At 38.6% G+C, this 23,481-nt stretch overlaps 1 protein-coding gene and 1 long non-coding RNA gene across 8 annotated transcripts in view; one reads left to right on the top strand and one right to left on the bottom strand.

Moving 5' to 3' along the window:
* Window positions 1-23,481, bottom strand: part of LOC140756616 (nucleolar protein 4) — a 229,168-nt gene that overhangs the window by 154,383 nt on the left and 51,304 nt on the right. The window lies entirely within an intron of this gene.
* LOC140756453 (uncharacterized) lies at window positions 14,088-16,463 on the top strand. 2 transcript variants are annotated; one of them, XR_012103888.1, is made up of 3 exons: window positions 14,088-14,569; window positions 14,713-14,969; window positions 15,951-16,463. It is a non-coding gene; the product is annotated as an uncharacterized LOC140756453 (long non-coding RNA). The 2 variants fall into 2 exon arrangements; XR_012103889.1 differs by lacking the exon at window positions 15,951-16,463 and adding an exon at window positions 15,134-15,854.

Genomic DNA, 23,481 nt, shown 5'->3' with positions numbered 1-23,481 from the left:
TATAAAATTTGGTGAAAAAGGTAAAGCCGTTTCGGGGAAGTACGGTAACTAACATTGTGACACGAGAATTTTATGTATAAGATTTCTTTGTTATTATTTGGTATGAAAGACGCTTTCTACACTCTTGACCATGGCACCCCATGCCAGGGAAACCTGTCAGGGGTGTCATGGACACATTAATAGACAAATACATAAACACCCAGACCCGGAAGAGAAATCTAAGTTCATTATTCAGATATCTGTAGGACCAGGAATGGAAATATAGTTTTTTGAGGCGTTCCAACTTAGTCCCCAGAGGTAGCAACACATTTTTTTTATAATATAGGAGTAGCAGGCGAGCATGCAATCCACCTGATGGTAAGTGGGTACTGCCGCTCATGAACACTGCTGTTATTAGGCAGAAATAGGTGTGGCGGTGGTGCCGCCGGAGTCGAACCACAAAAGGTTCTACCACCTTCAAACCTAAGGCCACCCCAATTATACATAGGTATGTATAAGTGGGATACAACTGTACCTGTTACAGTAGTCCCTACGCGCAGTAACGCGTCTTCAAATAGGCTTTATATATTTGGCAAGAAGAACTACAGTTTTAAATACGCGCGTGAACCTTACAAAATTATACCTACCATTAACTTTGTAACTAAAGCTTCGTGTAAACCGACGCTTCTCGCCTTAGCTCGCAAATTGCTCACGTTGATAACCGCCCAAACTGAGCACTTATCGTGACGGCGAATGAATCAATCAATCAGCGGGGGATAATGAGCTGGGGTAAGATGGCGGCGCCGTTAGGAAGGTAGGGTTATAGTGCCAGCGGAAGCGGAAGCGGAAACGGGAATTGTGTGCATCATTTCGCGGAAGCCTACGCCACCTGCCTAGAGATGGACGCAGACCTTTACTCATTCGAATACTTAATTTATGAAATTCAAATCAATAATCAAAATTAATACATTTTTAATTATTATTGTCATACCACAAAGGCTATGCTTTTATTTTTTTAATTCATGCTATACTTTTAGTTATAATTGGTGCGTACAAAAAGCAGATTGGATTGTCGCTATCTTGGAGGCCTCACTCTCTTCAAATCAAAAATACGACACAGAAATCGAAGTGGCGGTACTGCCGCCGGAGTCGACAGAGGGTTCTACGGCAGTGGCGGACTAAGGTCGTCGGTGGAGCGGGCGGTTTAAGGGCGGAAAGTCGAATGGAGGCCCCCAGTGTAAAAAAATGATTTCATTTTTACAAAATTACAAATGTCTCATGACCTTTTCCAGGACCAGGACCCCTTCCGCCTCCTAAATCCATTTAATAATTTAAAAAATGTTTAATCGCCCGCACTGTGTCCAGATCCCAACCAAGCGTGGTGTTAGGGCGCCTTAGGGCGGCGAGTGACGTGTTTATGTTCGAGGGCCGCGGGCCCTTACTGGGTGGGGGCAACATTTTGTGCAACTTAACACTGATGTGATTAAAACACTCAGTTTTATTTTATAATAGCTATAGGAGTAGCAGATGAGCATGCAGTGAAGCTGATGGTAGGTTACTATCGCCCTGTCCCTGTAGTTTTGGGACTAGAATAGGGCTACGGTATCCCCTGCCTGTCGTATGAGGCGACTAAAAGGGGGCTTCTGGGGTTGCGGGCGGCAAGAGTGGGAGCTCGAACCGTCCAGCAAGTAACCCCGGGAAGGACGACGGTGTGTGTGGCCGAATACCGTTGTAAACACTAGGTGTGTGGGAGGAGCGTAAACTGCTCCCCCAGGGAAGAGCCCGATTGGGGCATCGCGCTCGGAGGACTCCGGTTGTGTTCCATCGGAGATCCCGGAGTTCTCCACCAAGCGCTGAGGACGGCCACCGGGGGAGTTTTAGTAGGGTAAAAATCCCACATAACCCGGCGTCGCTCCCACGTCGTCGGGTACATCTTGAAGGTTTCCCCTCGTAAACAAAAAAAAAAGGTTACTGTCGGACATCTGTAAATTGATCGTTGAGAGTTGAGATTGAAGATTAGATCCCTACCTGGGGTCGGTTTCAGATGCGCCACTACCCCTGAGCACTAAGATGGATTGCCTCGGAAAAGTATGTCTCTTACCATACCTTATAGGTATAACGAGTAGGTATGAACAATTTCTTTTGTAGCTCTCTTCTCTTGTCCGTAGTATATGTTTTCTGAGTACATAAGTAACCTATGTATCGATAAATTCCTGCACAATTGACTTTTTGTACGAAATCCAACAAAATTGGGTTACGTGTTTCTAGGAAAAGCCAAAAACAGGCAACCAGAGTGAATAGTCAAAAAACTGATTTTATTTTTCTTTATTTCCGATTAACGAATAACTTTAAAATTGGATTATAATTTAAAATCGTGATTTCATTTTGTATTTACATATTAAATACCATGCCATAATGCCTACTATGCATAATATGACTGTGTCTTACTACAAAAGTTTACGAAGAAATACTTCGTAACTTAAGCCTTTTCGAATAACACTATTTGAATCTAGAAAAATCATTATGATCGTACTTATATGACAATGATATATATTAATTTATTCTTAATGTTATCATTAAATGCTAAAATCATAATTTCTTATAATACACAAGTCGCGTAAAGAACCACACAATTAATAATAAAGCGTCCCACAGCAAACAAGTAGCGCGTCCCGTCGCAGTCCAAACACGCCAACATCCCGTCAAACGTTGGCGGTGTTGGCGCATTGGCCAAACATCGGTCGGTGCGGTCGAACGTGTTCGGGACGGGCGCGGCGTGACATGGGATCTGACGGGTTGGCCCGCTTCGGTCGCGTGCTTCGATGTACTGCGACGAAGTGGGTTTGGTACTTGGGATTATTTATTTTAAAGTATTATTTATTTCGTTAATAAATTAAAACTGATATTCAACGACGATAAGTCTATGAATGAAGATTTTACGAATAATGAATTTTAAGCATAATAGTAGGTGTATGAATTAAAATCTTTTTTTAAAAGTTTTTAGTATTTAAATAAAGACGGTTGTGCATATCAGTTAACTTTTCTCTTACTATTAGGTAATGTCTTAAGAACAATTTTTTTTAGTATTTTGGTTATTTTTGTAACTTGTGAATTTCGTTTATTTTTTTTGTTTCCCTTACTTTCAGCCTCAACTTCTAAACTAGAATGTTAATTGTCATTTTTGCAAACTTTACTAAGTCAAACTTTTACAACGATTTTAACGTAGAATATAACTAAAATACCTAGCAAACCCACTATGTAAAAACAGCCAACATTGGTACAAAAAAACTTTATGAGGGGGAAACCTTAAAAAGGCACCCGACGACGTGGGAGCGACGCATGGTTATGACGGATTTTTATCGCACTAAAACACCCCCGATGACCATCCTCAACGCTTGTTGGATAACTCCGGGATCTATAAGTAAAATACCTAGTAAACCTTAAAGTTAAAAACAGCCAACTGGGACGAAAAAACCCTTATTATATTTGACCAGAAACGGGTTACCGTACAAGTATTTATACTTAGCGGCGAGGCGGCGCGGCGGCGGCGCGACTGACATGGAATCTGCCGGCTCGGGTGCGTTGTCGCGTGTTCGACACCTTGTAGCGGGAACAACACGTCTTGACACTTGATAATTTAAGGTATTGAAATTTGGGGCGTTTGGGAAAAACAATACTTATTGAATTTATACTTCTTGAGACGATTGTGTAATAATGGAAGTAACTTATTTAAATCGACACCAAGAGTAGTGTCGTGATGTGTCGTTTCATGTTGTATTTTATAAGTATATAGTTTCACTTGTTACGGGCGTACATAAGTACACGCTTTTTATAGATGAATACATATTATTTTTGATTAATTTGAAGATTGTAGTCTGGTATTCATATCAGTCAGATGTCAAAGGGTTTTTGCAATGTTCCAGAACATACTATTTAGGTCTTTGTGCTACGCATTTCTATTTGTGTCCATTGCAATTATAATACGAAGCATCTTCGCTCTTAATGAGAATAGGGTGTAAAGAGCATTGTTTGCTTTAAAAAAATATACATACTTATATTAAGTTTCATGTAGTGTGGAGAGCTACCTATTTCATAATTAAGACTGCCACAACGACTGTGTGTACGAAATCACCGATATTTTAAGTATTCCTAAAACAGCTACAACTCACCGAAAACAATAAATGATCCAAAATTTGTCATTTACCTGCAACAAAAAGAAATCATTAGTCCTGCACTCCTGCGCATAAAAAGTATTATAAAAAGTGTGATGTGCCCACAACAAATCGTATAGTGACCACCGTATCGTGACAATATAGTTTCAAAAGCTACCTGCTACAAAAACAATAAGTTCACACCGGCTTCACAGACAGAATTAACACGTACCCATTCACTGTACATAATCGTCACAAAGCACGAAATATTTCTAGCAAACGCTTAGATCGCAATAAAAAATGAGACGTGATGTTGAGTCGATACAGCTTCATTACTTTATATCCCCTTCAGAAACGCCTTTAACGTTTTTCAAAGGCACTTTTAATATTCAAAATATAGTCAAAGTTACGATATTGCGAGATGTTTTAGAAAATCGACTGTTGAATCACGGAATCACGGCCTCGAAATCATCGCTTTAGAGAAATGTCTCTCGGACATAACAAAAAACTTTATTTTTATCCAAATACGTCACATAATCATAACCAAACGTTTGTAATTATCCGGTAGTAAGTAATTATTGTATTCGTTAGGCTTAAAGCTGCAATACCAAATCGAGTTAGGTATCAAAACCGCGCCCGCCCCCTTTCACAAGCGTCGCACAAAAACAAAAGACGAACGCAGCGAAGCGTGTAGTAATTCCCCGAAGTACCAGGCGCCTATAACCATGAAGATATAATCGAATAAAATGATTGTCTTCTCTCAAGACGCCAAAATATTTTCACCGGCTAAGAAAAAAACGTTCACGTAATTTCCGAGGGGTTATACTCGTGTCGTATATTTAGATGCGATTGAATCGAAGATACTAATCGAAAAAATATACATAGAAAGGTATTCTTATAGCCCTCCTCGTATTTTAATAACAAAATAAAGCGACTACAGAGTCGCCTCTAATTGAGCTACCGAATTTATCGGCACAAGGATCACATTCTATCACGACAATAAATCATTTCATTCGGTCTCTTGGCGACGGAAATTCAAGGGACGTTCAAAATAACTGCCGCGTCTACGTCCAAAACAAAAAGGAATAGCGAAGCGAGACTTGCATTAATTCCACGAAACTCAGAGTAACTTTAACCCAGTGGACCTTAGTTATATAAAGTTTTTTCAATGTTTAAATTTATAATTTATATCGCTCTGAATCAATGTTTGTTTTTACTTTTCTGTATTTTTTTTTTATGATATACTAAGAAATTATTAAAAATACATTACTATAAAATAAAATACTCCGTACGAAACCTATTTAAAAATAAGACAAATAAGCAGAAATAGACTGATAGAAACGAATATTAAATAGAAGTTTACAATCATACGGCATATGCACTCGCTTAAAAATGAGGTACTACATATATGACAGGCGTCAAGCATCGCACCCCCGCAGCGTTGGCATATCACCTTGTCACCGACTTTATGTCACCAGGCAATAAGCAAACTAAAGTTGTACGCATTAGAACTCTCCACACAAATTTCACAACGCGTAAAGTGAACCAAAACGCGTCAAGGAGCGTACGAAACAAAAGGTCTACGTACAAAAGTACCAGGCGTCTATAAACGGGTGGGTATGTATTGAGCGGGCGGGCATCACGACACAGGATACGGGCCGTGTTATCGCGCCCCCACGGCGAGCACGTCACCTTGTCACCGACCCGGTTTAATGGGCTGCCGTATACGCCGCGAAAACGGGTTTGATGCTTGAATATTTTGTATTATACGTAAGTTTAAAAATTTTAAAATGTTAGGCATATTTTAGGCATAATAAAAATTTAATGTAGATTTTTCGTTAATAACTGTATAGGATCAAGATAAAAGATGATTTAGAAACTCTATACTTACAATTAATACAATCTCATCGCGATCTTATGATTTTATAATTATTCCGATATACAGAATAATAACATTGTCGAAATTTAACTAAAACGAAAGTGTAAATCATCATCATCAACCCATTACTGACCCACTGTTGGGCACGGCTTCTCTCAGAATGACAAGGATTAGACCATAGCCCACCGCGCTGGCCCAGTGCGAATTCGTAGACTTCGCATACCTTTAAGATTTTTTTTTAATTTCTCAGGTATGCAGGTTTCCTCACGATGTTTTCCTTCACCGTTTAAGCAAGTGATAATTAATGTGTAATACGCAGTGTAACCAATTTGATAAGATTAAAAATTACAGTTATTTAAAGACATTTTAGAGAACTCTCCGTTATATTGGTTCCGTTGAAGGAGGTGAAAATTAATATGCAGTATGACATGACATTGACATATGAGTACAGAAATGAGACGCGTGCTAATGATCAAACCCGAATCTTTGGAAAGTATGATGTATCATACCACTAGGCAATCACACTTATAGTGTGAAAAATGAATAGATAAAAGTTAATCCATGGCTTAAAAATACAGTCGGTGTCAATCGCACAATTTATAGAAATACAAGTACTTATTACAAAATAGTTACATGTAAAATCTATAATAATAAATATATACAAAATACTTAGATGTAAAAATCCGTCAAGCCGTTTGGACTGCATGCCAAAGAATGAGACATACCTACAAACATGCATATGCTCGAAAAACATTACCCTCCGCAGTCGGATAAACACTGGCCAAGTGTGAGTCGAACTCAAACACAGGCACAACATAAAGCGTAATTCTATTCACATTTGGTCCAGCTATTATCAGCTTTTTTTTTTTTTATAATATAAGAGTAGCAGACGAGCATGCAGTCCACCTGATGGTAAGTTGCTACCGCCGCCCATGGACATCTGTAATCAACCCCAGATAGGATTAGATATTCCTACCTGCGGTCGACCACAGACGCGCCGCTACCCCTGAGGACTAAGCTGGAACGCCTCGGAAAAGTCTGTCTCCCTTACCACACCCTTCAAACCGGAACACAGCAGTAGCCTAACACTGCTGTTATTAGGTAGAAATAAGTGTGGCGGTGGTGCTGCCGGAGTCGAACCACAAAGGGTTCTACCACCTTCAAACATCTATTACATTACCAGCTATTACATTACCCCGTTAAAACAGAATGCTATATATTTAAAACAAATTTTGATATTTTATAGTAAAGTATATTTAGTATTTAGTAGTGACAGTTATTATTACATAACAGAGACATTATAAAACATGTCAATTTAACTCGATATCACAAATGACGCACGTGTAAACACCCAGACAGCGAGAACACCCACGCATCTATATAACAATTCAATCAAGCAGCCTTACAATTGCTTGTCTAATACGTAACGCCTTTGCCTTTACGTATACTTCTACAGGCATTTTGCTATAGGATGCCGTTCGTAAGGATCGAAACGTTTTGAAAGGTTATAGAGTATAGTACCACACATAGGTGTCGATATAGATCTAGCGTTAATCAATCTCTTTCGAATCAATGGCGTGGATGCTGTTTGATAAGTGAAAGGTAAGGTAAGCCTTATCCTTAGGAGTGGCAAGCATGTTTTTTTAATCACGTGTGGGAAACCGATAAAACCTATAGTACCAACCGTCGTGAAAGCGACGCCGGGTTATGTGGGATTTTTACCGCACTAAAACCCCCCCGGTGACCGTCCTCTGCGCTCGGGCTCCGGGATCTCCACAGGAACGTAATTGGAGTCGAAGGAATGATGAATTTAGATATTTTTTCTAGGTATGTTTGTGTATTTGTTTTTGTTTGTGTTCATGTAACCCACGACACAGAATTCTTGTGTAGGGCTAAGAGTTAAAAGCGTTATTTTTTTATTATGCAGAAGTAACTTTTCAACATATTTTGTTTTCTCTTAAGCCGACAATTGTGTCCGATTTAAAGTGATATTCACAGAAGTCCTTGAATACCCAACAAATCCTTAACACTGACCACCTAAGCCACCAGCTAAGCTACATTTCCATAAAAATGTGTAGAGTAAACCCTAATTTATACGTTTGTACGTGTGGCCCGCGATGGAGCCATAACGAGTCCGGCGCCGGACAGAAACCAGTCGCAAATTAAATATGTAGGAGCGCCCACGCAGGGCTGACACTACTTAGTTATGCTTATTTATTGATTTATTTATTTAAAACTAGTTTTTGCCCGCGGCTTCGCCCGCGTTTAAAAAAAAACAATATAACATACTAACATACATAAAACTGAAAATTCGTACCTTCAACTTTGCTAAAGATCATCACTTGATTAAATGCATAATTTACAATTCAATCCTTACTAACATCGATTAAAATAATCGATGTTTTGATCCAAAACATCGATTCTCCGATTAATCGATCTTAGATCGCCATCCTAGTACCCGTGGGATTTCCGGGATAAAAACTATCCTATGTCCTTTCTCGGGTCTCAGACTATCTTTATACAAAATTTCATTAAAATCGGTTCAGTGGTTTAGGCGTGAAGAAGAGACAACCAGACAGACAGACAGACAGAGTTACTTTCGGATTTATAATATTAGTAAAGAAGTAAGGATTAGTAAGGATTGATTGCATCACCTCTAAAAAGAAATGTACTAAAGGGCAAACTCTACCAGTCAACCCTGGGTGGATGTAGAGAATTTGCAGCAGGTTTGGTTTAAATATTGACCTAGTAATTTGCGTTTACATGTACATGAATATCATGAAAGAGTACTTAAAGGACATACCGCATCCTTGGAATTATAATGCCGTAAGTGCACTTGAGAAAAATATATTTGAATCAGGCTGCTTTTATTTCGCTCTCAATCTGATATATTATGTAGATGTTACTCCCAGTTTACGGAATTTAGGGTAATAACACGACATCCCATAGTAAATTTTTAAAATATTTTTTAACATAAATTGGTTTGACTAGTTTTTGAAGTTACGTCATTATAATTCTAAAGATGCGACATATTTTCGTGAACACAGATCAGAATAGGAGGATTCTTTGCAACGCAACGTCTAATAATTAATAAGTCAGTAATTCACTATGAAAAGACTCCACACTTCTGCGGTAGCACCAACGCTACACTTATTCGCCTTAATACGTATAAAGCTGTTGTGCTCAAGTGTGAAGAGCGTCACACTAATATGACACATTCTAACTCAGTAAGCCAGTGACAGTAAATCCATAATCTATATCGTTCCGATTATAGCAGTTTCCATAACTACGTGATAACTCGGCGAGGGGCGCCGCAGGGGCAATACCGTATAATAGGGGAGCGAATACATTAATACCACGGAGATTGAGCCTAGTGGCGTTGCAGAGCTCCTGCGTACTTAACTTATGTCTTATATTAGTATTTTTTAAATATTTAAGTTGTACTGAGCTTAAGTAATGTATAATTCTTACGATGTTTATCATACTCATAAATCTACTACTGCTTTTTAATACTCGTTTTTAATACTTTTAAAAACACTTTAATAATTGTGTACGTCACAAATATTACGCAGCAGTGTTAGATTTAACCATAACCTACCTTTTCTATAACTATTAGAATACGTAGGTGCTCTAAAAACCCAATTTGTTTGTTTATTGTAAGCCTGCGTCTAATATTAAATATAGTTTATTAAATCAATTTGTACTTCAAAAGTATTTAAAGTACGTATTAAGTATACTTACTTAAAAAAATAAAAAAAAATAGTTTATTTTCAATAAATAATACAATAAGTTACAATAACAATCATTTGCGTCCCTACATAGAAGCGGCCGTAGCGAGAGCTTTGTCATTAGAGGGCGTCGGCGCCCGCTGGTAGCAGACATTTTTATCAACGTAATGCAGCTGAAAGTGAGTTATACTCGTATTACCCGGAGAAATATCACGAAAATATCACGTTTTATGACAGCGGTAGGTAGTACTTACAGAGGCCACGTCAGGCAGCTTGCATTAGTAAAACCGGAATGGGATGGAAATGGAAAATTCTCATCATCATCAACCCATTACTGTCCCACTGCTGGATCTCCTCTAATAATGAGAAAGTAGAAAGTAGATAGTAGATAGTCCATCGCGCTGGCCAAGTGCGTATTGGTAGACTTTACATACATTTGAGATTTTTTTTATAAATCTTTTAGGTATGCAGGTTTCCTCACGATGTTTTTCTTCACCGTTTAGCAAGTGATAATTAATTTCTAAAAATGGAAAATTCTCAAGGATGTGTGAAGTATTGAATATAATGGAAAATAAAGTTCTCAAAGTGACCATGTGTGAAGTCTACCTATTCGCACATGGTCAGCAAGGTAGACTATGGCTTAAAACCCCTCTTATTATGAGAGACAAATGCTCAGTAGTGAGACGGTAATGGGTTGATTATGTGTAGGATGGGTTTCTAATTGAAGATGATTAAAAAACTTATAGTAGCGTAGCGCTGGCTACCAGAAAAATATCCAGAAATATCGTATATATGGTATAAGTAGATAGTAACACTGCATTGCAGTCACTGAGACCAAAATAGGACCAAAACCTGTATGGAGGTTAACCCTAATTGAAGATGGATAAAACGTCTTATATAAGTACCGTTTATGTTTTATTACAAAATGCATTACCATTTATTCGTCAAAAGTATAAATAGTAATTCGTTATAAATAGAAACATTTTCGTAGTAGGATTTGATGTCAGGTCTCCATGGGTCACATGGACTACTATACAAAGGTACCTAAGTTACCAATATGTTAAAATTCGTCAAATATTTGGGTTGTAGGCCTTGCTAAAGAATGAGACATACACAAAAATACATACATCGAAATAACATATTTCGCAATTTTTAAGAAATATTAATAAGAAGTTGTATAATAGTTAAAATTCCGTCATTTGCGCCCCTATCCTCAAAGCGTCCGGGCTCAGTCATTAGGCGCGCCGTGCCAACTGCGTACATTTATTTACGGTGTACACCTCCACTTCGTACCGTCTGAAAGGTCCCGAATATCGTCAAATTATTCCTCGGCAAGACATCAGCGAAACTAAAATGTTTATTCTGTGAAGGCCTTGGAATAGTTTTAGACAGTATACCAAAGAGGTGTAATATGAAACTATATGATAAGAGAAAAAAATATATAAATTACTTATAAATAATATATGTAATATACCTAATATACAAATTGAGAATTTGAATCATATCTACCTATTATTATTATTTTCTCATCAAAAACACTAAAATATATTATCATGATGAAAAAAGTATCAGAATCATGTGGGTGTACACCTATATTATTGAGTATAGTCGGTATATTGTATATTTGGATAATACAACTAGGATCTTATTACAGTAGTGATATAACAAAGCCGTAAGACTCCTACCAAATAAAGAAAAAACAATATTTTTTGTTACCAAAAACCAGTATCATTTGCGGCCCTAGCCCGCGTGGGCGGCGAGTGCTGTCATTAGGGCGTTAGCGCCGCGCCGAACGGAGCAGACATTTTTTATGCCACTCGCAAGCCCGGACGAGGCAGCGAGCATATTGCGGACGCGGGCACTGTAGGGCATTTATATCTAGAATTCAAAATGCATATAACGTGCCGTGTGGTGTGAAATATTTGCGGATTATAGAGTGTATTGTTTTTTAGCGTATGTAAATAACATGACATATATATGTAGATGTAAAAAGGTACATAAATTATTGCAATTAACCCTCATGCAAGCCCGAACGAAGCAACGAGCATCAATATGCTCGTTGCTTAAACGTAACAGGCCAAATTTGCCTGCGCTAGCAATCTAGCGCAGGCAAATTTGGCCTGTTTATCTTTTACAGTTTAATAAATTAAGTGAAAAACGCCGGAAAATACAGGTCTTCTATACAGCTTTTCTATTTTCAGTATTTGCAATTAAATCGGCCAGGTTATTGTATGTATATATAAAACCAGTATCATTTGCGGCCCTAGCCCGCGCGGGCGGCGAGTGCTGTCATTAGAGCGTTAGCGCCGCGCCGAACGAAGCAGACATTTTTTATGCGACTCGCAAGCCCGGACGAGGCAGCGAGCATATTGCGGACGCGGGCACTGTAGGGCATTTATATGTATCTAGATTCTAGAATATTCTAGATGCATAGAATGTGCCATGTGATGTGAAGAAATATTTGAGGATTGCGGAGGGCAATGTTTTTGTAGCGTAAAAGATACATGTGTGTAGATGTAAATAGGTATATAAATGCTTGCAATTAACCCTCATGCAAGCCGAAACGAGGCGACGAGCACATTACGAACGCGGCGAATTTGAATTGTTTACCTTTTACGGATCTATAAATAAAGCAAGAAACGCCGACAAATACCTTAGTTTTTATAGCGACCACCATTTAATTTTAAGCTTTTCTATTTTCAGTATTTGCTATTATGGCGACTACCGCTATATATGTATACAAAAACCAGTATCATTTGCGGCCCTAGTCCGCGCGGGCGGCGAGTGCTGTCATTAGGGCGTTAGCGCCGCGCCGAACGGAACAGACATTTTTTATGCGACCCGCAAGCCCGGACGAGGCAGCGAGCATATTGCGGACGCGGGCACTGTAGGGCATTTATATCTAGAATTCTTGCCGTGTCGTGTTAAATATTTGCGGATTGCGGAGAGTATTTTTTTTGTAGCGTATGTAACAAGATACATGTCTGTAGATGTAAAGTGTATTTAAATGCATGTAGGTAACCCTTATGTGACCCGCAAGCAGGACGAGGCACCGAGCATATTGCGGACACGGGCACTATGGGGCATTTACATCTAGAATTCTGTATGTCGTGTATAATAGTTTTTCTGTACGGCATTTATATGTAGACACATCGAATGCGCGGTGTTGTGTGAAATATTTGCGGAAGATAATGTTTTAACGTGCTGCGGAGGGTAATGTTTTCTAGCGTATGTATGGAACATGTAATATATACATTTTTTTATAATATAGGAGTAGCAGTCGAGCATGCAGTCCACCTGATAGTAAGTAGCTACTGCCTCCAATGGACATCTGCAATCAACCCCAATTAGGATTTGAATTTCCTACATGAGGTCGGCCACAGATGCGCCGCTACCCCTGAGGACTAAGCTGGAACGCCTCGGAAAAGTATGTCTCCCTTACCACACCCTTCAAAACGGAACACAGCAGCGCCTAACACTGCTGTTATTAGGCAGAAATAGGTGTGGCGGTGGTGCCGCCGGAGTGGAACCACAAAGGCTTCTACCACCTTGTATGAATGTAGATATAAAAAAACTTATAGCGCGACCCGCAAGCTCGGAGCAACGATCATATTGCGGACGCGGGCCGTACATAGGGCATTTAGGTATACGAGTATCTAGGCATGGAACGCGCCGTGTCGTGTGAAATATTTGCGGATTGGAGAGGGTAATGTTTTTTGCGTACGTATGTAAATATGTCTTATTATTTGGCACGTCCAGTAGCCCAATTGCGTCTGCACGGGACGTTACTGTATATATATATATGTCGGCGCAGGTCATTTGAGTGATTCAAATTACGAACGTATTGGAGTTTACAACGCCTTGGCGAGAGATGGCGCCGGGCGTAACGGAACGTTGGAGAAGAAGACAGACGGTCTTGTCATGGCGGCAATGATCGGAGAGCTCCGACGGATCGTTGTAAACCGAAATCGAGATGAATCTTATTATTCTGTTCTAGTTTCCATTGTTTGATGAGACTTGTGAATTTGTGTTTGTATAATAAAAGTGTAATGGTGAATATTTAGTGATGATTGTCATTTGGATCGCTGATCTCTTACATCGCCCTATGTACGATCTTATTATCTGAAGGAAGCAAAGAAGATGTGTGGCCATCAGCCGACATCAGAAGTGGCCCAACCCAGCGCCCCAGGAATAATCGTGATAATTTCAAGGATATCATAAATTCTGCAAAAATGTGTGACAAATGAAGATAGACAAAATTGACATTGGAAGCTTTGTAGCTACAAACGTAATATAATGTCTTGGATATCCTAACAAAGTGAAGTGATGCTGTAGATAGTTTACATTAAAGAAATGACCGCAAGAAAAAAAATAAGATCTTGAAGACGATTGATTTCTGCATCATGTGATTCGCTGCTTCGGGGACGTGTATTTTAATTTCTCAATAAACTTAATACACAAGAGAAAAGAATAATAACATGTGCACATACTATGAAACGATGATAGTTTGGAAAATTTTGAAAATGTACGAAATGAAATTAATAAAAACCTCCTTTTGTTTCTATGAAGTTCGGTAGAGGAAAAATTTATGTCAATATAAAATGACTTTGTCACTTCGGAAATTAAAATAATGAATTATTTTGTACATTTTATGTAATAATTTGTGAACTTGTTGCTATTGCAGTATTTTTGGTTGCATTATTATTGATAGCGAAATATTATTTAATGTATCGTAAATTTTAACATAATATTGGAAATAGAATATCGCGTCACTTTTTTAATGGGATGAAGGTTGCATTACGAGTAGATAAAATGGATGAAGTAAATATTGGGTTTGTGTAATGAGTACGAAAGTTCTCAGTTCAACGCTTTACTTGGAAATTGGAAATCTGTAGAGTGTAGTCAATGACAATAGATCAATGAGTGTAGTTAATAATATAATAGAAAATGGTTAAATATTATTACTTTATTACAGATAAAGAAGATTATTTATTTATCTGCTAACGGGCGATGCTGTACAGGGAATTTTTATATCGGTCATGTGGTATCGCTGAATTAATTTAAAATTAAATGGTCCATTTGTGAGATAATTACAGACGCAAGAATACTACGGTTGGATTCTGGAGTAGCCTCACGTCTCTACGAAAATCTAGCTATGTGCAGATGTATTCTTCAACAAATTATGCATTAGAGGTATCAAGACAGAGTTTATACGGTGTGATAAAATAACAGGTACGCTTTGTCTTTATGTTGTTGTGTGTGATCGAAAAGCCCGAAGAAACACTTTATTTTGAATACACAGTATTAATTAGGAATGAATGCGTTTGATTGTTACGAGTATGAATGCAAACGATGGAGTTAGTATGTGATACGATGTTTTATTCAGTTTTTTTTAGCTCTACTGATATGAAGTGTCTAATAGTCAACAGTGGGTTTATCTGCGGTACACCGGTCAAAAAAAACTATAAATTAATCGTTAAATAATGTTATAGCGAATTGTGTAAAACTTGGAAAAATATGGAAACGATATGAGTTTCTTTTGCTGTTTTTTTTCTCTAAACTGAGAGGCCTAGTGGGGTGGTGACGTGTTATTGCATAGTGCTGTACAATAAAAGAATGGGGTTTGTGCCGGTTAGTTAGTTTTTAAGATGTCCTTGTTCCATATGGGATTTCCTAAATATGTGGAAATTATTTTGGTTTTACAAAACGATGTCATTTCAAGTAATACGAAGCTACTTGGGTGTAACTGTAAGATAACGAAGTTATGATTGAATGAAAGATGTTTATATACAAGGGATGGGTCGTCAAATAACACCGATTTTTTTTTTTTTCTTGTGAGCAGTGTCATCTTGTTCGGTATTATAAAGTTGAAAGGCATTTGTCAAAAATTGTAGTGAGGGATTGGATCTTCTTTTTTCTCAAGACCACGACGTAGGCTAAAATATATAACGTGGAACAGGTATGTCTGAGATAAGGAAGTGGTCTCTTTATGCATCGTTGGTCTGTAAAGTTTAGAAAGATATGCTCTGGCTTAAAAAAATGCGTTCGCAACTCCTACCTAATAATTTTGAATATTGCACATTGACTTTAGATAAGGCGAGACGTTTCAATAATTTCTACGCGTATGTTTTACTTTAAAGTTGTCGATACATTAGTATGTGCAGTACAGTTGTGTAGTATATTTTTCATTTCAATTGAATTAATTTATTGCAGGGTAAGGTGGAATACGTATGTGAAATACATTAGTTCTATGATCTTTTACCTAACCTAACCCAAAGGCCTAATGTTCCTCAACCGGACCCGCTCGTGGCGTGAGCTGCCTCTCCGTATGGCTAGTATATCCAGAGAATTATTGGGAATCAGTAATTGTGTTTCGCGAGATATTTTAATGGTATGGATAATTTAAATGGTTTGGTGCGATGACAAAGTACAAGCTACAACAGGCTACAAGTTTACTATACATATTAAAACAATTTATGGTAACGGGCACTACTTGCAAAATAAAATGTTTTCTAGAATAGGTTAGAATTAAAATGTTTTTTTATGTAACAGTATAGATAAATGCATAGTCATGGGATACAGTCAATAACATGCAGACGGTGTTAATTATGGGGATAATTGATAATAACATAACGAAGTTTTTTAGAATTGTGGCCGAGAAAATTAAGAAAAAAATAAATTGTATGTGTATTGTGTTGCGGATGAATTGTGTGTGAAATTGTATGTGCATTGACAATTTTGACTACAATTGTGATTTTCAAAAATGTGATTGATTTTTGCCACGCTTTTATTAGCTTGATCCGTATGTATGTACGTAACAGTATCTTTGGACTCGATTTTTACCCAATTTGAACGATACGATCTATTTAAAATTTTGAACAATTGTCAAGAACCGATGACAATACACGATTGTAATAATTTTATCCTACTCTTCTTATCAGGATCGTCAGAAAACAGGATTAAAGACTTTGCTTGTGCGATGTTAGCGTGGTTTTTGGTTTTTGAACTATAATTATTTTCCTGTTGTGTTGTCGAGAATTGATAATTATATGAACTCTGTTGGCAGTTGAAATGATGTGGAAATTTTGTTTTATTTAAAGTTTGTGAGACGCTTTCAACACTTTAGTTCCAGGCTGGGGTTCCCTGTGTCGTGGGTGCCATGGACGCACGCATGAACGAATGCACAAACACTCAGACCCAAAAACAGAAACCTGAATGCATCATTTACATGTCTGTCTCGCCGGAGATCGAGCCCGGGACCCTCTGCGCGTCAGACCTAGGCACGAGGAATCTGGGCGAAGTTTGGCTTGGCGATTCCTATGTTATGTCACTTTTTAGACCATATCGGCGGTTGATAATAATGGAGTTTATTTTGGTTTTAAGGACTGCTGCAGTCATCGCTTTACATGTACGAAAATTTTGGATCAATGGCCATTGTGAAGGAAGAGTTGAAGATAAAGCGACGGTAGTCTGAAGGACTATGTGACGGTAGTCTGAGGGAGTCGTCATGAGAGGGAGTCGTCATGAGAGGGAGTCGTCATGAGAGGGAGTCGTCATGAGAGAGAGTCGTCATGAGAGAGAGTCGTCATGGGAGGGAGTCTTCAAGGGAGGAGTCATGGTTCACAGTTTCACGTTAAAAGGAAAGTATTTGTAATGATTGCAGTTATATGGTGCGATATGTAGATGTCAATGTTGATATGTGGTGAATTGCAATATTAATACTTGGGGGATCGCAATGTACATATATGGTGGATCGAGATGTTGATACGTGTTGGATCGAGATGTTGATACGTGTGGGATCGAGATGTTGATACGTGTTGGATCGAGATGTTGATACGTGGTGGATCGAGATGTTGATACGTGGTGGACCGAGATGTTGATACGTGGTAGATGAAAATGTTGATATATGATGTATTCCTTGTTTGCCCCTGGTATTAAGATTGCACACGGTTTATTTAGTTGTTAGTGACGCAAAGATATGACGACATTGGTACTGTGATTTTCTGATATTGGCCTCATTTAAAGGCGTTAACGCCTCTGCCCGTCCGACTTACTAGGGGGCGTCCGGTTCTGTGGGAATTCCTGGATTGGCGGCCTGTGACTACTAGAAAGCTGAATATGCAAACTTTGGCAACGACGCATGAAGTATTTTATTACCAATTAAACTGTGGGGGCATTTTAGAGTTCTGTAACTAAAGGGTAAAAATGGGACCGTGAGACCTATAAGTGAGAAAATGTGCAATTGAATATGGGTTCTCGGACTAATGGAATGGAATAAAAATTTGGGTGGGTTTTTGTAGATTCGTATCAATGGATATGGCTTGTGTGTATAGTTGACTTGTTTTCCAGATGCTTACGACACGAGGGCGTGTGTTAGTCAAGAGTGGCGTGTCGGCGGAGATCTTATACGCGTGAGGACACGCGAGGGTCAGGAAGGCCGTGTCGGCGCAGGTCATTTGAGTGATTCAAATTACGAACGTATTGGAGTTTACAACGCCTTGGCGAGAGATGGCGCCGGGCGTAACGGAACGTTGGAGAAGAAGACAGACGGTCTTGTCATGGCGGCAATGATCGGAGAGCTCCGACGGATCGTTGTAAACCGAAATCGAGATGAATCTTATTATTCTGTTCTAGTTTCCATTGTTTGATGAGACTTGTGAATTTGTGTTTGTATAATAAAAGTGTAATGGTGAATATTTAGTGATGATTGTCATTTGGATCGCTGATCTCTTACATCGCCCTATGTACGATCTTATTATCTGAAGGAAGCAAAGAAGATGTGTGGCCATCAGCCGACATATATATGTATATAGGTATAAGTAAAAACACGTGAATAATTATAAAAAATATAATTTCCAACTGTACGTTTCAAAATACTTGACAATTTTTCATAATTATTAACTGTACATTTCCTATAGAGTAATCATATGGCTAGGCTAATTTAAAATGTACCTACTATTCCAGTTGAGTTACACATGTGACATCAGTAATGATGCTCGCCTTCTACGGGGAACTCGTCATTAGACGATGTGAGCCATAACTGTTGATTTTTACTTCGAGATTACATCCTGGTATAGATAAAGTGCCTATGTATGTAAACATTAGTATACCTTTACATATAACGCAAATACAATAGAACAACAACAAACAAAATACAAAGAAATAGGTATGTACGTATCATTCAGTAGGATAATATATCTATGGTACGTACCTATACTTATCGCTTAGTTTTTTACCTGACTTTTTAACCATCTGGGGAGGGTAATGTTCTTAGGTATGTAGGTACACATTATGTATTTATACTTAATCCTTTTAAACATTTTTTTATCATTTACAATATTTAAGTAGCAAAGGAGTAGGTAGGTATACTTGATAGTAAGTCATCACCAACTCTTATGGACATATATAACCTACTCCATATAGACCTGAAGTCTAACACAGACGTGCTGCCACTCGTGAAGCCTAAGCCGGTCGCTTCAGACTCGTATGTAAGTCACACAGCATCCACATCCTTCCGACGAAACGTAGAACTGCATCACGCTAGACATACTTTAAAGTCGAACTAAACCATCTTCTAAGGGTCATATAAGCCAAATAATAAGTCAGCTCGACACACCTAACTCCCGGATGTGCCTTATGAATGTCCAATCATTTTTCTCTGCATGTGAACTAAGGAGTGATATAAGTCAATTTACCCTAATAATAAACAGGTAAGCCAGCTCGACATACCTAGCTCCCGGATGCGCCTAATGAATGTCCAATCAGTTTTCTCTGCATGTGAACTAAGGTGTCATATAAGTCAATTTACCCAAATAATTAATAGGTAAGCCAGCTCAACATACCTAACTCCCGGATGCGCCTAATGAATGTCCAATCATTTTTCTCGGCATGTGAACTAAGGTGTGATATAAGTCAATTTACCCAAATAATAAACAGGTAAGTCAACTCGACATACCTAGCTCCCGGATGCGCCTAATGAATGTCCAATCATTTTTCTCGGCATGTGAGCTACATCGGTAATGATCAGTTGGCATAAAAAGATCATTAATAACAGCATCATCACCTGTTACAGTCACTAATGTTGGATCCCATTAATACACCTTTCGTTCCCGTTAGAAATATGTATATGAAAGTTTGAAAGTTATAGATTATACACATGTTTATGGAATAAATGAAGGAGATATGGTATTGAAGGTAGAACCCTTTGTGGTTTGACACCACCGCCTATTTCTGCCTAATAACAGTGTTAAACGCTTCTGTGTTCCGCTTTGAAAGGTGTGGTAAGGGAACATACTTTTCCGAGGCGTTCCAACTTAGTCCTCAACTTAGCAACGCAACTGTGTCCTACTTTATTTAGTACTTATCTTATCTGGGATCGATTACAGACGTCAATGGGCAGTAGCCACTTACCATCAGGTGAACTGCATACTCGTTTCCTACTTCTATAAAACTACACTATTCGGTTACTATCTTCAACTACTCGTATCGTATCTATCTTCAACTTAAACTTCAATAATGTGACTGGTATCTGTCCTAAGTCGGCTGTCGCGTCATAATTCATAATTCAATGCCGGCAAAGTGCAAGCGCGCGAAAAGGCGGCGGGAGTGGGTGGGGTAGAGTGGGGTTAGGTGTGGGGTGTTGTGGGGTAATCCGGCGACCGCACATCGGCAATTATTATAAAGAGGCGCCGCCGCTAACTGGAACTACGTGTTTTAAAGCTTAGCGGAATCGGAACGCGCAGGTTGATTTGTTAATTAATTGCTTGTTAGCGTGCTCTGATTGGGGATGATGGGGTAATTAGTCAAAAAAATTGGCATTTTTGATGTTATTTTTGGACGTTTCAGCAATGTAGGTATCTGTTATAATGTAATCAAGCTTAGTGTAAGTAAGTAAATAGTCAAAATGGTCGACGATTACTATTTAGGCTCAGTGATTTGTACTGTATTGTCCTCGTACTTGCTTGATGTATAATCTTAGTAAATAAAATATTGGTTTTCATGAATCTATATTTTACTAAGACAGATATACTTAGAATAGAAATGCATTTTTAAGTAACCTTAAGGATCTCTTGTGCTATTTCCGAACAAAAAGTATACCGATAAATGATTAGACGGATCCTTTCCTTAACTACATTTTAACCTCTAAAACCTTTCATCAATAAGCTTAATTTTCCATTGTACGAAAATAAGTCAATAAAACAAACAAGTATCAAGACCAACCGCGCGTGGATCGCGACCGTAAGCCGTGTAAGCCATCGGCGACCGCACGGCCCTCCCATCCCGTCCCGTTCCGTCCCGTCACTCCCGTCCCGTCCCGTCTCGCTCACACATCCCGCTCCGTTTGACACGTCCCGTAACAAGAGCTTAACTTAAGCCCCGGGTGAGCGAATTTCATCTCTCCGCGGTGTAAAAATTTAATAAAGATACGCAGTCCTTCCCTTAATTAGGCGCAGGTTAAGGAATCAAATTGTTTGTACAAATATGGGTTACATAAAGATGTTTCATAAAACGTATTTATTAAACCCTACATTTAAAATTGACTTTATGTTGAGAGTGTCGAAAACGTTTGTATAATATGCCTAACAAAGTTGAAGGCGACACTCTTGCTATTTATATTTTGATAATCTCGGCTAGCATGATTCGTAGTATATGATTATTTTTTACGTAACCTTAAAGTTCTATTTTATATAAATGTCGAAATTATAAAAATCTTTATTTGTAATTAATCTATCTAAAGTGCTGTCTTCCAAAAATCGACATTTGACGTTGTTTTCATACTACACATTGTCATATTGAACGCCTCTTAACGCGGAGCGTTTGAGGCCTCAACGTATTTCGTTATTTTGTAGGTGAAAATTCGAAAGATTAAATATTAATAACGGATGTGAGACACCCACGACACAGACAGTTGATTAGGAGAGCATAAATACCTATAGCTCAGTAAGATTTTGTCTATGGTAGAATTTAAATGACAAGTCCCAAAACTTCGGATCGCACTTCACTTTAAGCGTACAGATTAATAATACACGAGTTACACGACCGTGTGTAACTTGGCGCTCTCACTGACGTTTATTATCATAATAACACGCGCTCACATTCGTCACAGACGAATATTATACCGTATTTAGGTACTAATACATATGCGTATGGTTAGCGTTGATAGTGCCCTGGTACATCACATGTCTGGTTATGTAACATTAAAAGACGGTCGCTATGCTCATTATTAATAATCAACCTATTCATTGTTTTGCCTAATCATTTGACAAATTTTATTACTAGTCATAGTAAAATATTTACCCGGTGGTGTTGGAACACTTGGAACCCTTTGTGGTTCGACTCCGGCGGCACCACCGCCACACCTATTTCTGCCATAAAAAGCAGTGTTAAGCGCTGCTGTGTTCTGGTTTGAAGGTGTGGTAAGGGAGACATAGTTTTCCGAGGCATTCTAACTTAGTCCCCAGGGCGGCGCACCTGTGATAAAACTCGGGTAGAAATCTAATCTTATCGGGGGTTGATTACAGTCCACGGGCGGCAGTAGCAACGTCAAGCGAACTGCATACTCGTCTGCTACTCCTATATTATAAAAGAAGGCTCGCCACCAAAACGCGGTGGCGCTGGTGAAGCCACGTCACCAAAACTGCACAACTCAAAAAAAAAACAAAATAAATCTAGTCTAAAGTTCCCATATAAATCCAAAACTGAGCAATTGAGTGCAGACGCCTCGCACGGAGTTGTAGAATAATTTACAGTTACCTGTATTAATGCGGCACGGACGCAACAGGTGCCCATAAATCTTGGACGCCCGTAATCAGGTGTGAAGCTTTATCAGTTAAACTTGTTACGGATTTAATTCAACATTAGCTTGGTTTTAGTGAGTCAAGGGTTACATGGTCAATAAATGTGATGATACTAATCATTCTCAATATGTATAGGTAATGTAAATTTAATTTTACGGAAGTTAATCATCATCATAATCATCTACGCATTGCTGTCCCACTGCTGGGCACGAATCTCCTCTCAGAATGAGAAGGATTAGGCCATAGTCCACCGCGCTAGCCAAATGCGTATTGGTAGACTTCACATACCGTTGAAAACTTTTTTTATACTTTTTTCTCAGGTAGGTTTCCTCACGATGATTTCCTTCACTGTTTAAGCAAGTGGTAATTAATATCTAATACTCAATATTTGTACCTCGGACCCTTCGATTATACGGCCAAGATCCTTGCAAGATCACTGCTTCTATTGCACGTGATATTTATTGAAATCAAATTAAAAATATTTTATTTAAAGTCGTTCTTTATAGAACTCTTTGAGTGTCAATATATCTACTGCCACTTCACAAGGTGTTTCATTATGGAGAAGAAGCGGTATTGATCGTCTAAAAACTATTGGTCCACTGTTGGGCCCGGAACTAGGGTTTAAACCCTTATCATAATCATGGTTTTCCTTCATCATTTATGCGAATATAATTAATTGCTAAACGCACATTTTAGAAAATCTTATAGAATACCTAATCTAAGGGAACTTATTGAGCTAGAAAAAGTATATTTTACCTCCGCCTGCGTAAAGTAACACAAGCAGCAGAATATTGAGATCGCGATTTCCAATTTGAGTGGCACGTGTTCTCGTCTCGTCTCGAGTTTCAGCCGGTCATTAATGATTCTGTTTCCCGTCAAACGTATTTTGCCCTAGTTTGTTGGATGCGTATCTCGTATTCGTTTTATTGTAAACCTGAGAATATCCT

Source organism: Epargyreus clarus, unplaced genomic scaffold (assembly GCF_041222505.1).
Source record: "Epargyreus clarus isolate Ecla_fem2 unplaced genomic scaffold, WU_Ecla_fem_2.2 ptg000035l, whole genome shotgun sequence".
In the NCBI taxonomy this organism is placed as follows: domain Eukaryota; kingdom Metazoa; phylum Arthropoda; class Insecta; order Lepidoptera; family Hesperiidae; genus Epargyreus; species Epargyreus clarus.
This window is presented reverse-complemented; position numbering and strand designations above follow the sequence as displayed.